The 12,745-nt window shown below is 35.6% G+C and overlaps 1 long non-coding RNA gene across 1 annotated transcript; it reads left to right on the top strand.

The window, feature by feature from the left end:
- The first annotated feature begins 2,878 nt into the window (after nt 1-2,878).
- Nucleotides 2,879-9,072, top strand: LOC138131653 (uncharacterized). Its single transcript, XR_011159869.1, has 8 exons — nt 2,879-2,969; nt 4,830-5,130; nt 5,183-5,818; nt 5,892-6,330; nt 6,423-7,259; nt 7,310-7,586; nt 7,762-7,950; nt 8,003-9,072. It is a non-coding gene; the product is annotated as an uncharacterized lncRNA (long non-coding RNA).
- Nucleotides 9,073-12,745: the final 3,673 nt, after the last annotated feature.

Genomic DNA, 12,745 nt, shown 5'->3' on the forward strand with positions numbered 1-12,745 from the left:
CGTTCACCAGTCGATTAGTGCACACCTGTCACTTCGAGGTCACCAAGTGACAACGTTAACACCAAACTCACTAAAAAACCCAAATCTAATCAATCTCACCGAATTTGAATTTCCAATTCTTCGTGAAATCACGACGAAGTACCACGACCGAACGATACGAATGTCCAAAGACAATTTTATGTTCAGTACTCTTTTGTATGTGAGCAAGTACTACGGAGAGCTCGTCGAAGAAGTCCTGAATCGCTCGCAAACAATTTTTCAAAATGCTTCCATCAGTTTTGATCTTGTCATAGTGGAAAATCTTCATCCTTTGGTCTACAGTTTTGGGTGTCGCTTCAAAGTTCCAATAGTTGGAGTTAGCTCTTTAGCTCTGCCTTTCTACGCTCAAGATGCTGTAGGCAATCCCTCGCATCTAGAGATACTTCTCGAACCCCAAATGCAATTAAAGAAGAATGTCGGTTTGTATGAAAAATTCGTCCTATTGTTTCATAACACATGGATGAGGTTGTTTGTAAATTTGTATGCCTTACCCCAATATCATAAGAAAACTAAGAAATACTTTGGAAATGACTGTCCTTATATTGGAGACATCCTAAAGCACGTAAGCTTAGTCCTTACAAGTGCCAATCCAGTTGTCCATCCAGTGCGTCCAAATGTCCCCGCAATTGTGGAAATGCAACAGATTCACACTCGACCTACGAAACCTTTGCCTCACGTGAGCTACACTAAATGTCACACTTCTGTCACTAATTTTCTTTTTAAAGGACCTCCAGACTTTTTTAGATGACAGTGCTCAAGGAGTTGTTTATTTCAGTTTAGGATCAAATATAAACACTTGTAATTTGAGCCTTTCCCTTAGAGAAACTATAACGGAGGCTTTGACAGAACTACCATATAATGTGCTCTGGAAATGGGATGTTGATCATTTACCAGAACTATCTGGAAATGTGATGGCGAGGAAATGGTTGCCCCAACAAGATGTCTTGAGTCACAAGAATGTTAAAGCGTTTGTTACCCAAGGTGGTCTTCAGTCAATCGAAGAAGCTGTAATTCATGGTGTGCCTGTTGTCGGAATGCCATTTTTCCTTGATCAGCCAATGAACGTGATGCACTTGGTCCAGAAGGGAGTTGCTCAAAGCATCGATCACGCCATCATGACCAAAAATGAGTTGAAGGAAGTGATAATGGAGGTCGCCTCGAACGAAACGTACTTAACTTAAGTCTGAGTTGGAATAACATGTTTTAAATTATTTTGTAGATATAGGACAAACGCAAGACGACTAAGAGATGTGCTAATGGATCAGCCTGTATCAGGATTGGATAAAACTATTTGGTGGATTGAACACGTGATCAGACACAAGGGTGCCAAACATTTAAGAAGTCGAAGAGTCGATATGTCATGGAGTGAATATTTTCTATTAGATGTTGCTCTTGTTACATTGGTTTTTGGTGGCGTTGCCTCTTGTTCCGTTATTTTAAGTGTTAAGATAGTAAAAACTTTGATTATGAATCGCATTGCCAGAAATTAAAATAAAAATAAAATTGAGTCTTGTCTAATTTTTGAATTGCATCCTTCATAATTCTGGAATAAAATGAAAATGTGAAAATGAAAAACTCGGTTTGTTGAGAGGTTGAAAGATCTCTTCCTAGGGAGAGAAAAACCGTTACTATCGGCGAGGCCCGGCGAAAGAAATTGATGTAAAAAAAGGTGTCGTGAGCGAGGGACTCGTCTTTCTTGACGAGGTCACTCCAGGTCTGATAAGGAAAATCAATGTAAAAGAAATGGACAAGATGGCGGACTAGTAATATCACCCTATGGTAATTGTTCACTTTAACTACTTCTGGAATTTTTGCGTTTTTTCTGTCTAGACAGCCTCAGGGCGTCCTTCTAGATCGTGTCCCACCATATTATCACCTCGCCAGGAGGTTCAAGCCTGGTGGCGATGGTGTCTCACCGAAGGTTGCCCGGGTTCTCTAGGAGAACTCCGGGGGATGATGCTGGCCCAGCGGTGAAAGAATGGCAGTTGGGGGGTGCTTGAGTTTGAGTTTGGGAAATTTTAACGATGCAATAGTCCGAATAGTTTCGTTAAATTAAGCATTTTTCGTTTCTCTATAATTCCAACAAAATATGTACATATTCTTAAAATCAATATTTGTTAGAAGTGAATTATTTGTCGTCAGTTGTACGTTTTAATGTTTCTCAAAATTTTTGTCCGCACAATAATGGTGATCAATAATGGTGATTTAGTACTCAAATGAAATTTGCCGACCGTCCTTGAAATTTGCCGTGGGTCCGTGAAAAGATAATAAATGTTCAACTGGGGAAAATCGCCCCAGTCAAAAACATGTTGGGGAATTTTAGTTGATTATAAGGGAAAAATTGAATTAACAAATCTGATGTTGGCAAATTCCGATCGATAGAAACATCAAATTAACGTTTACTAGAATATTATTTTTTTTATAAAGCTCACATTTTTGTCAAATGTAAAATCGAATGGTGTCGTCGTTTGCTTTTGCATTTAACGAAACCAAACAGAAAATGAGTTGGTAGAAAACACAAAAAGGTGACAGTAACATAATTTAGTTTTGTAGAAACGAAATGTACGAGTGAGATATATTTCGGTTAGTTTAGGTGCTCCTTGCACAATTATAATCGTATAGAGTCGGTCTGGTCCTACTAACAAAATTATAATCTTAAACCTTTAAAATTATGGTGGAAAACAAAAATGGTACCATAAAATCTTGAAAAATATGGAAGAGCTATCGCGATTGGCTGAAGTAATCCATTTTGAATCTAAGAGAGTGGATTGGTCATTTTGGTCGAGTAGGGGTGAGAAAGTGGGGTGTTTGAGAAAAAGGAAGCGGAACCGTGACAGAGGGTCTCTCGGGGTTTGATCTCCTAAGTAGCTGGAGGTACGATCAGTACCTCCAGCAGTTATTTCCGTGACCACGTATTTTATAATTACAAGGTAAATTATTTCTCTAACTCTTTTACTCTTCTACTTTATTAGCATTGAAGAGTTAATTTCTTGCACTAAATTAAAAGTAAATCAGAAGAAAACGTTCTTTTCAAAATTTTTCATTTAATTGGTTTTAAATTCACCACTCGCCAAAGTAATTATAATTGTAATAACCAATATATGTTATTAGTCTGTGGGTTTGATCTCCAAAGTAGCTGGAGGTACATTCAGGTTCAGTAGACCACGTGTTTCACTACTACAAGGTAAATTATTTCTCTAATTCTTCTAGTTTTCTACTTTATTTGCATTGAAGATTTAATTTGTTGTACTAAAGTAAAAGTAAATTAGTTTCTTCGAAAATTCTGAAGAAAAGGTTCATTTTGTTCTAAATTCATTTCTCGCTAAGGTGATATAATAATTTATTGTAATTTTTTTTTTTCGTTATTTGTTCCTTGGGATCTCTTCAAACAAAATATCATTTATTAATTTAACTCGTTTATTTATAAATTTTGTTGGGACCACCCAGACATGTTTTCTTGTTAAGTTAAATTTAAGTGAAACGTATTCAATTGTTTAATTTAAGTAGCTCTTCAAACGCTGCGGTCTCTCGAATGATCTTAATTTATTAATTTTTTCTTTTTTGAAAAATATCAGGGGAAAAAATAGAAAGATGACACAATATCTTGCATGTATCGCAGGACTTTTTATCAAATTCCTAAAGTGTTCATGTTTAAAATGAATTTGGAACAATTAAGTTTTGTACGATTTTCTACAGGGTGGTCCAACACTTACCATTTTTGCGATTACACGATTAATAATAATTGTCCAAAAATTCTGAAACTCGGTAGGCACAATCTACAATTAATATTCTATGATTGAGCATGATCAATTTTTTTCAATTAAATTTTTGTGATGGAGCTAACTTTATAGCGATTTAATATGAAATTGGTCCAAATGTTGAAAGCTTTTTTTTTCTCTACTAGTTACAGAACTCCTCACCTTTTTGATTGATCCACTTCCGACTTTGAATTATAATTAGGTAATACTGAAAATTGCGATCAAATATCAAGTTAAAGAAAGCTGGAATCCAAGACCGTTTATGGTAGAGCTGAATAGGACAGCTCGTAATGTGATGGCCCCCCAATAAATCTCTTTGACGCAGGGCTGTCGGCTCCCCCGAAACCATTTTTCAGGTCAGTACTGGTGAAATTCCAGTTTATGATAGAAACGATTCGCAGCAAGTAAAGGATTTTTCTTTAAATGAGAAATAGATATTTTAGAAAACCGAATATTGAATAATTTCAACTCCATTACGTAATTTATTTGAAAATTTCTTCAGAATGTTTGCCGAAATTGCTAGGCGTAAAATAGTCGAGTTCGGCCCTGACAGGATAAGTACCTGCAGTTTGGCGATGGGGTATTGTAAATCTTACTTCTGGTTTGGTTTGTGATTAGGCACTTAGTGTAAATACGTCATAAATTCCTGTCAGTTGTTCGGCCACCTTCTTTAATTGCAAATAAATCGGCAATGTGATGCGTTTTAATTTTTTTTATTTTCAGATTTCTGTTTTCTGTATTAGTTTGAACCTATTTAGATTAAAAATTGTTTTTTGAATTTTGATTAATTTCACTTTATCGCCTTTTGACGCGAAACCCAATTGATAATAAATAAAATAATGGGACAGGCTTATAGCTCCATAATGTGTGTCTCTTCCTAGCCAAGCGTAAATTTTTTTCGATAATTAGAAACCGCGTAATCGCAAAAATGGTAAGTGTTGGACCACCCTGTATACCGCCTTTTTATGTATTGCATTAAATTAAATCCGGAGTTGTCCGTGATTTGTATTATTTTTTTTCTATCGATTACAGTTGTGTCGTAGTTCCGGGTGGTTTTGGAAAACGTGGCGTCGAGGGTAAAACTGAAGCGTGTAAATGGTGCCGTGTGAACATGAAACCATTTTTGGGCATCTGTTTGGGCTTCCAGACTGCTGTGATAGAATTTGCTCGTAACGTGCTCAATTTAAAAGATGCCAATTCTGCAGAATGCAGTCACACGGTAGAACACGCTGTGATTATTGACATGCCAGAACATAATACCGGAGACATGGGAGGAACGATGAGGCTCGGTAAACGAACTACTTTTTTAAGCCGAATATTCAAAGCAAAATCAGTAAGTTAATAAAATAGTAGGCAGTCACAGTATTTAAATATTTATTCAACAGAGCGCCTCTATGGAAATGTGGAACAAATTGAGGAACGCCATACAAAGTCAATCCTAAATATATTGAAGAAATTAAGAAACAGGGATTAAAATTTGTTGGAGTAGACATAGATGCAGAAAGAATGGAGATTCTAGAACTTCCCTCTCATCCATATTACGTAGCTGTTCAGTTTCATCCAAAATATTTGTCAAGACCAATGGATCTTTCACCTCCATTCATGGGTTTAATCCTAGTGGCGAAGGATCGACTAAATTCTTATTTTGCCAGAGGTAAGCTATCGCCCAGAGAACCACCATTCTGGTAAAGAAGAAAATTAATCGATGTACTTGTTTTACATATGTTGCATTCCAGATGATGAATTTTTTTCATTCTAGGCATTACAAGTAAAGCTTGTTTGCACTTTTTCATAGTTGTATGAACTTAACGAAGTAGTTTTCAGCGGAACAATATTATAGTTCGGTACTGCAGACTTTTGTCCCATTTTTGTTCAATTGCTATTCAACGACATTGAAAACATCCAGCGTGTAGCCGCTGGTGTTCTCTGTGAACCGGCAGCTGACAAAGAAGGCGCAGAAATGATAGAGCAAGAAGGGGCCACTTCACCACTGGCAGAACTGTTACATTCACGAAACGAAGGTAAATGTTGCGAGATTCGTAAAGAAAAATATTGTGTCCAAGTTGGCAGTTATTATGTTTTACAATTCCGTAGTGCTATGATGGTACACCTATTATCAAAGAAAGAAGCTTCACGACATGCCAAGATGAACCGCAAATGGCCGCTTTAGTGATAGCAATTTCAAATTCAAATGACTTAGAAACTACCAAAGGTGCAGTCGGCACTTTGCACAAATTATCACACCATCGTCAAGGTCTCTTGGCCATCTGCAAAAGTGGCGGCATTCCCGCTTTAGTTAAGCTCCTGAGTTCGCCCGTTGAAAGTGTACTCTTTTATGCCATTACAACATTGCACAATTTACTTCTTTATCAAGGCGGTTCCAAAATGGCAGTACGTCTCGCTGGTGGTTTACAGAAAATGGTTGCGTTGTCGCAGAGGGACAACGTGAAATTTCTGGCATTAGAACATATGTGATATGAAAGATAATTTAGTGGTATTCCAATAAACGGAATGGTTCAAAATAAACAATTCTGTAAGTATGTATAATAATAATGATTAGGTATGATATAAATATTTAAGGCCGCAGCCAGATAATAATAATAATAATGATATCAATGATTTTAGCACTGCCACGCCACATTCCATAATATAAAAAATGCTATACGCAGGGCGTTAACGCACGAAAAACCCCTTCTGAAATTCCCAAGTTGGCTCCGGAGGTTGCAGGTTTAAAAATGTACCTAAACGAAACTTTTACCGCGTTAAGGCTAAACGATTTGAATGTTTGGCAAAAGCATTTGGCTAGTTGGCCAAAAAAAGCTCCGCCATCATTTTAATGGCGAGCTTACAAAACCGTCCAGTTCATATTTGCCACGTGGCCAGAAAAGAAGAGATTCTTATAATCAAGGCGACTAAAGAGAAGGGCTTGAATATAACATGCGAGGTTTGTCTTCATCATCTTTTCTTGTCCACGGACGATATTAACATTCTTGGGGTTTGCAAAAGTCAAGTGAGGCCAGTTTTGATGGCTAAAGAGGACCAGGAAGTATTATGGGACAACTTACACGTAATCGATTGTTTTGCGACGGATCACGCTCCTCATACGTTGACAGAAAAGACTAGTTCTAATCCTCCTCCAGGCTTTCCAGGTTTAGAAACTATCTTACCACTATTACTAAATGCCGTGGACGAAAACAGACTTACTGTTGACGACATAATCAATAAGTTTTATCGTAATCCAAAGAAAATTTTCAATCTGCCGGATCAACCTAACACTTACGTAGAAATTGATTTGGACGAGGAGTGGACAATACCATAATATAAAAAATGCTATACGCAGGGCGATAGTCTCATACATAGACCCAAGCGACCAAGACTTATTGCCCATCAACAATGACGATAATTTACGCAGGGCGTTAACGAACGCAAAACCCCTTCTGAGGGTCATTATACAGAGAAAAGGTACTTGAAAAAAAATGTTCTTCTCAAAATCCAATGTGATGCACTTACAGGGGATAATCTGGAAGAGTTGGTATAGAACCATCAAGTCGTGAAATTTAATATCAAGCATATTAGGAGGCACTCCAGGAAAAACACCAAGGCACTGCCATGCCATTTTCCTTCTGCTTGCATATTGTACAAGCAAGCACCGGATGTGCCTGCTGACATTGGGACAAGGAAGTCAAAGTGGTAGTGAAGATTCTTGGTGCTAATTAATTTGTTAACAACATTCTACGTACATTCGGATCAGCGAAACAAAAGTTTAGAATTAAACTCTATTGCAATTCTGTAAGTATGTATAATAATAATGATTAGGTATAATATAAACATTTAAGGCCGCAGCCAGATAATAATAATAATGATATCAATAATTTTAGCACTGCCATGCCATTTTCCATAATATAAAAAATGCTATAATATATACATTTTCCTCATATGAGATTATTATAGATTATTGTTGTAGTATCTTGAAGTTTTGCTTTAACGCATCAATGAAAAGGTATCAAGGATTCTACAAATTTTGAATGCAAATTTGGTTAAGAGATGAAAATAAAAAATGATGGAATGCAAATAAAAACATTAGAACATATGTGACATGAAAGATAATTTAGTGGTATTCCAATAAACGGAATGGTTCAAAATAAACAATTCTGTAAGTAGTATAATAATAATGATTAGGTATAATTTAAAAATTCTGGATTTAGATAACACATTGGTAGTTGAAATTCAAAAAGTCGAACACAAATTCAACAAGCAGCCAAAATTTCGAGAACAATATACCTACCAAGTTTATGACCGAGTACTTACAGTTAGAACAGATGGAGCCGGTACAGTCATTTCCGTGCGTTTTCAGACTAATAATAATAATAAAAAGTGCAATTAGAAAAAAATTAATGTGTTCAAGTGATAAAATTACAACCGACACGACCGTCGACTCGCTATCATAGATAATAGCAATTGTGGCAGTTTGGCAAAATGGGCTCTATGAAGTTGTTTTTGTGTTTTCATTTTCTTGTTTTATATACTGGCAGTGCTCAAGACAACGATGGCTCTTTGGTTACACAAAATGAAATAGTCGACAACAGTTTAGATTCCCAATCTCAAAATCAGGCACTGTTGAATGACCCCAATGCACACGTCCAAAACCACAAACCCATCTTCAAGGATTGTGAAACGTACAACCCCGAAGTCAAAGAGGAACAAGATAGAAGGACGCCCGTCATAAACGTTCAAGCGGACGATCCGGACAAAGATCGGTGGAAGTATCGAAACACCAGTTGGTACAATTTCGCAATTAACAACGAAACGGGAGAAATCACCACAAACGTAGGTACCGTTTGACAGAGACGAACCAGCCAGACAAAAAGAACTCTACGTGACAGTTCGAGCTGTCGATGATGGCCGTCCGGAGTTGGCAGATATTTGTACTTTCAAAGTGACAGTGACAGATATAAACGATAACCTTCCCAGTTTTGATCAGTTGGAGTATTCAGCGAAAGTTTCTGAGGGTCTTCCAGAAAACAGTAAAGTTTTGAGAGTGTTTGCTTATGATTTTGACGATGGTGAGAACTCCAGACTGACATACAGTTTTACTTCCGTTGATCCCAAATTTGAAGAGTTCATATATGAAAAAACATCAAATTTGTAATAGTCCCAACGCTGAAAAGGCCCTAATCCTCAACAGTGCCCTTGCACTATACGAGTATAATTATTATTATTGCCTAATAGTAAGATGAAATGTATTATATAAACAAGCTAGAAATAAATGTATCTGACTGACTGAGTGTATTTTCACCATCTTATCGACGAGCAAAAGAAAGAGACGTTAAAATATCCACAAATAAAAAAAAAAAACATTTTGCGATCAGTGACCAAAAGAATGTAAACAGATTGTTGATTTTAATTAACGTATTTGAGAAATAAGATTAGTAAATAAAGAAATAATTGAGCAATTGAACCAATCGAAGTTTCGGATTTATGGGTGCATTGAAATTTAAATTTAATTCGAATTAAATATTTAATAATCTTTCTATAAACTAGAGTAATTAATAAATTATCCAGTATATATACAGAGTGTCCTGAAAATGGCGCACTCACTACTTACTACCTGATCGAGGATGTTTAAATGTATAGTCTTTGCCAAAGCCAAATAACCACCAACACTGCATTCTACCCAAAAAATCAACCGGCAAGGTTGTACACTTAGATTTGATTGGTCTAGCATCCTAGTAATATCAAAATTGCCATTATACACTTAGTGTAATTTTGTTTTTACCAACATAATTCAACAGGTGGTGGTTATTTGGGTTTGGCACGGCCTATACATGAAAAAGATATGGAAAAAAAATTTCAGACAAAAAAATCTATTATTGCAAAAATGATAGTACATTGTAAACAAAGATATACTCGTACATCATTACCTTGCAGTGTTGCCTTAGTAAATTTAAGATAATTTTTACGATTCCCTAAACTTCTAAATTCTCTATTATGCAGAATCGGATATTGATAGTGAAGTGATCTTGTACTTTGTGATAATATATACGATTAAAGGTAGTTTTCATGACAATTTAATACATTTATTTCTAAATAATTGACCTGTTAAGTACCACTTTCAAAGACCGCCAAATCAGCAAATAAGTCCAATAGAATTTTTTTAACATTTTTCTCACGTTTATGGTAGGTAATCTCTGCTACACCGTAGTGCATCGGAAGTGCGCCATTTTCGGGACACCTATATATTGTTAATAAATAACAATAAATGAAGTTGTCAACGTAATGGATCAGCCTGTCAGGATTGGATAAAACTATTTCTTGTTACTTTGGTTTTTGGTGGCATTGGTGGCGTTGTCTCTTGTTCCGTTATTTTAAGTGTCAAAACAATAAAAATTCTGATTGTGAATCGCATTCCAAGAAATTAAAATTAAAGTAAAATTGTGTCTTGGCTCATTTTTGAATTGCATCCTTCATAATTCTGGAAAAAATAGAATGAAAAATTAAAGTGTAGATTTCTACCAATGTTAAGAGGTCTCTTTATTAGGTACCATCAAAGGCACAAGAGGCATAATAAAACATGTATTAACTTCTGTAAAATTCTTAGATATATTCGTCACTAATTATAACACTGTAAAAAAATATTTGTAAGCTATTTCCTGCCTTTTACATTGGGGAAAAATCGAAAATATTTTTTGTTGGTCTAAGCAAAACAGTGGAAAATTAAACAACAGCACTATTAGCACATAAAATAAAAATATAAGTTATGTAAACAAAAGCAACTGATTTGATTGGTAATAATTACTCATAGACTGTTATAACAATTTTTGCGCGATGTTTACCAAAAGCGAATTTTTGCGACCTTACCAGGTAAGTTGGTAACTTTGGTACATGTTACTTGAACGTTTTGGCGAAAGAAACCCCAATAGTTTGGTGCAGTAAAGGAAAACCAACAGAACAAGATCATGAGGCTACTCTGTTGCTTTTAAGTCTACGAGAGAAGTATGCCGCTAAATTTGACGATAGGAAAACTACTGCAGTAACCATATGGCAAAGCATTGCTAATGAAATGGAAGCAGCAGGTTTTAAACTAGGACCAAAGGCCGGTGAAAAGTGTCGACAAAAATTCACCAACCTCCAAAATAAAATCTACCACCCTTATGTACGACACATGAATAAAACAGGAGAAAAAAATAAGAAAACTCCAATGTATTTTGCTGAATTGCACAATGTCTTGGAGGCGAAAGATAAGTGCAATCCAAAACATTTACTTGATACATTGTCTTCAGATACTAAAAACGAAGCAGGCCCTTCGACTTCAAAAACCGAAGTTGAAAACAGATTTGCACACACCAAAAAAAGTGTAAGAGTGACTGGTAGTAATGCGCAGTTGATTGAGATATTGAAGACTGAAAGTAATGAGCGCAAGGAGCAGTTCGGTATCATCACAAATTTGCTGCAAGAACAAAACCATCAAAGAGATCGTATGTTGACTCTTTTAGAAGGACTCGGCGGACAAAAGACAAAACGACCCAGTGAAGACTGAAACCCCCAATTTTTTTTTTTGTTACTACAGAACTAACATACTTTGTTACGTATGATGTCGATATTGAAGTTCTCGAAGGACCGTTTTAGTTTGTTTAAGGTATAAACGTTTGCCAAAGGGCCGTGAATTGAAACGACGTGTTGTTTCGTGAGATGTTTAATGTTATCTGTTTCTTATCTGTTTGTTCTTACAAAAAACTTACTAGCAAAAAAGGAGCTGACCTGCTGGCAGGTAGGAACGATACCGGCTAATAAAGTCGATATGAAAAATTTAACATGAGCTCAACCATACTTTAACTTGGAAATTTAGAAATATAAAGTTTAATTTATTTTGTGAGTAATAAGAACTAAATTAATTTTATAACGTATTGATAATAAAAGTTTTTTTCATTGAAAGTAGCTGAATTTCCAACGACGTAATAGTGGTGTTAACGTTGCATTAACTGTTGAGAAATTCGATCTCTTTTTAGTTTGGCTAACCGTGTCTCTTCAGCATGATTATGATTATCATGTTCAGGTTCTTGCCGTTCATTGTCTTCTTCATAAACGTCATTCCAAACATCATTATTAATGTAACAATAATTATGAAGAACACACGCTGCACTCGCAACTTCAACACATTTAGCAATAGAGTATGCATTTATAAAAACTAGAGATCGCCTAGCGGTCGAAATTCGACCGTTTTCATTAAATTTTTAAGTTTGAACGTTTCGAGTTATTTGAAAAATACGAACGATAGGAAAAATGAGATATACTCGTAGTTTGGCTATGCCATATTTAAAAAACAAAAACGCGTTTTTTGACATTTCCTTAGGTTTTTTATTGCTATACTGGCCAGGTTTCGCCAAGGCTACACACTTGATTTGCCTATCTTTTTCAAATTATATAAAATTGAAATAAAAAGTTAATACAAAAAATGGAAAATGAAACACGTGTTTCGTATTTTTTATACCTATGTTTTTTATTGAAACAAAAAAACCGGGCGGTTAAAAAATAAAATGTTGTCCATTGAACTTAAAATAAAATTTCATCGTTTGCTAAACGCCCTTGGCAGTTATATTCGGAAGTATAAAATCTCAAATCATTGAATGATCGAACTCTACTTGCTGCGACGTACAATTGAAAACTGGCTGTCTCAATAAAATTGCAATTTTTTCGAATGTTTGTTTTTGAGACTTATTTATTGTCATCGCAAATACAGCTATAATTGGAAATTGATTTCTTTGAAAATTAAATGGTAAAATAGTACCTGAATACGTAAAATTTATACGTGGAATCAAAATTCTCTTATTGCGTTCGGTTCCAGTTAAATCTTCGGAATCAATAGCATTGCGATGCATAAACTTGATGCGTATTCTTGTTCCATAGACTAATGCTTCCTTTGCATTTAAGTTTCTGATCAGTAAAACGTG

The sequence above is a fragment of the Tenebrio molitor genome, chromosome 5 (genome assembly GCF_963966145.1).
Source record: "Tenebrio molitor chromosome 5, icTenMoli1.1, whole genome shotgun sequence".
Classification (NCBI taxonomy): Eukaryota; Metazoa; Arthropoda; class Insecta; order Coleoptera; family Tenebrionidae; genus Tenebrio; species Tenebrio molitor.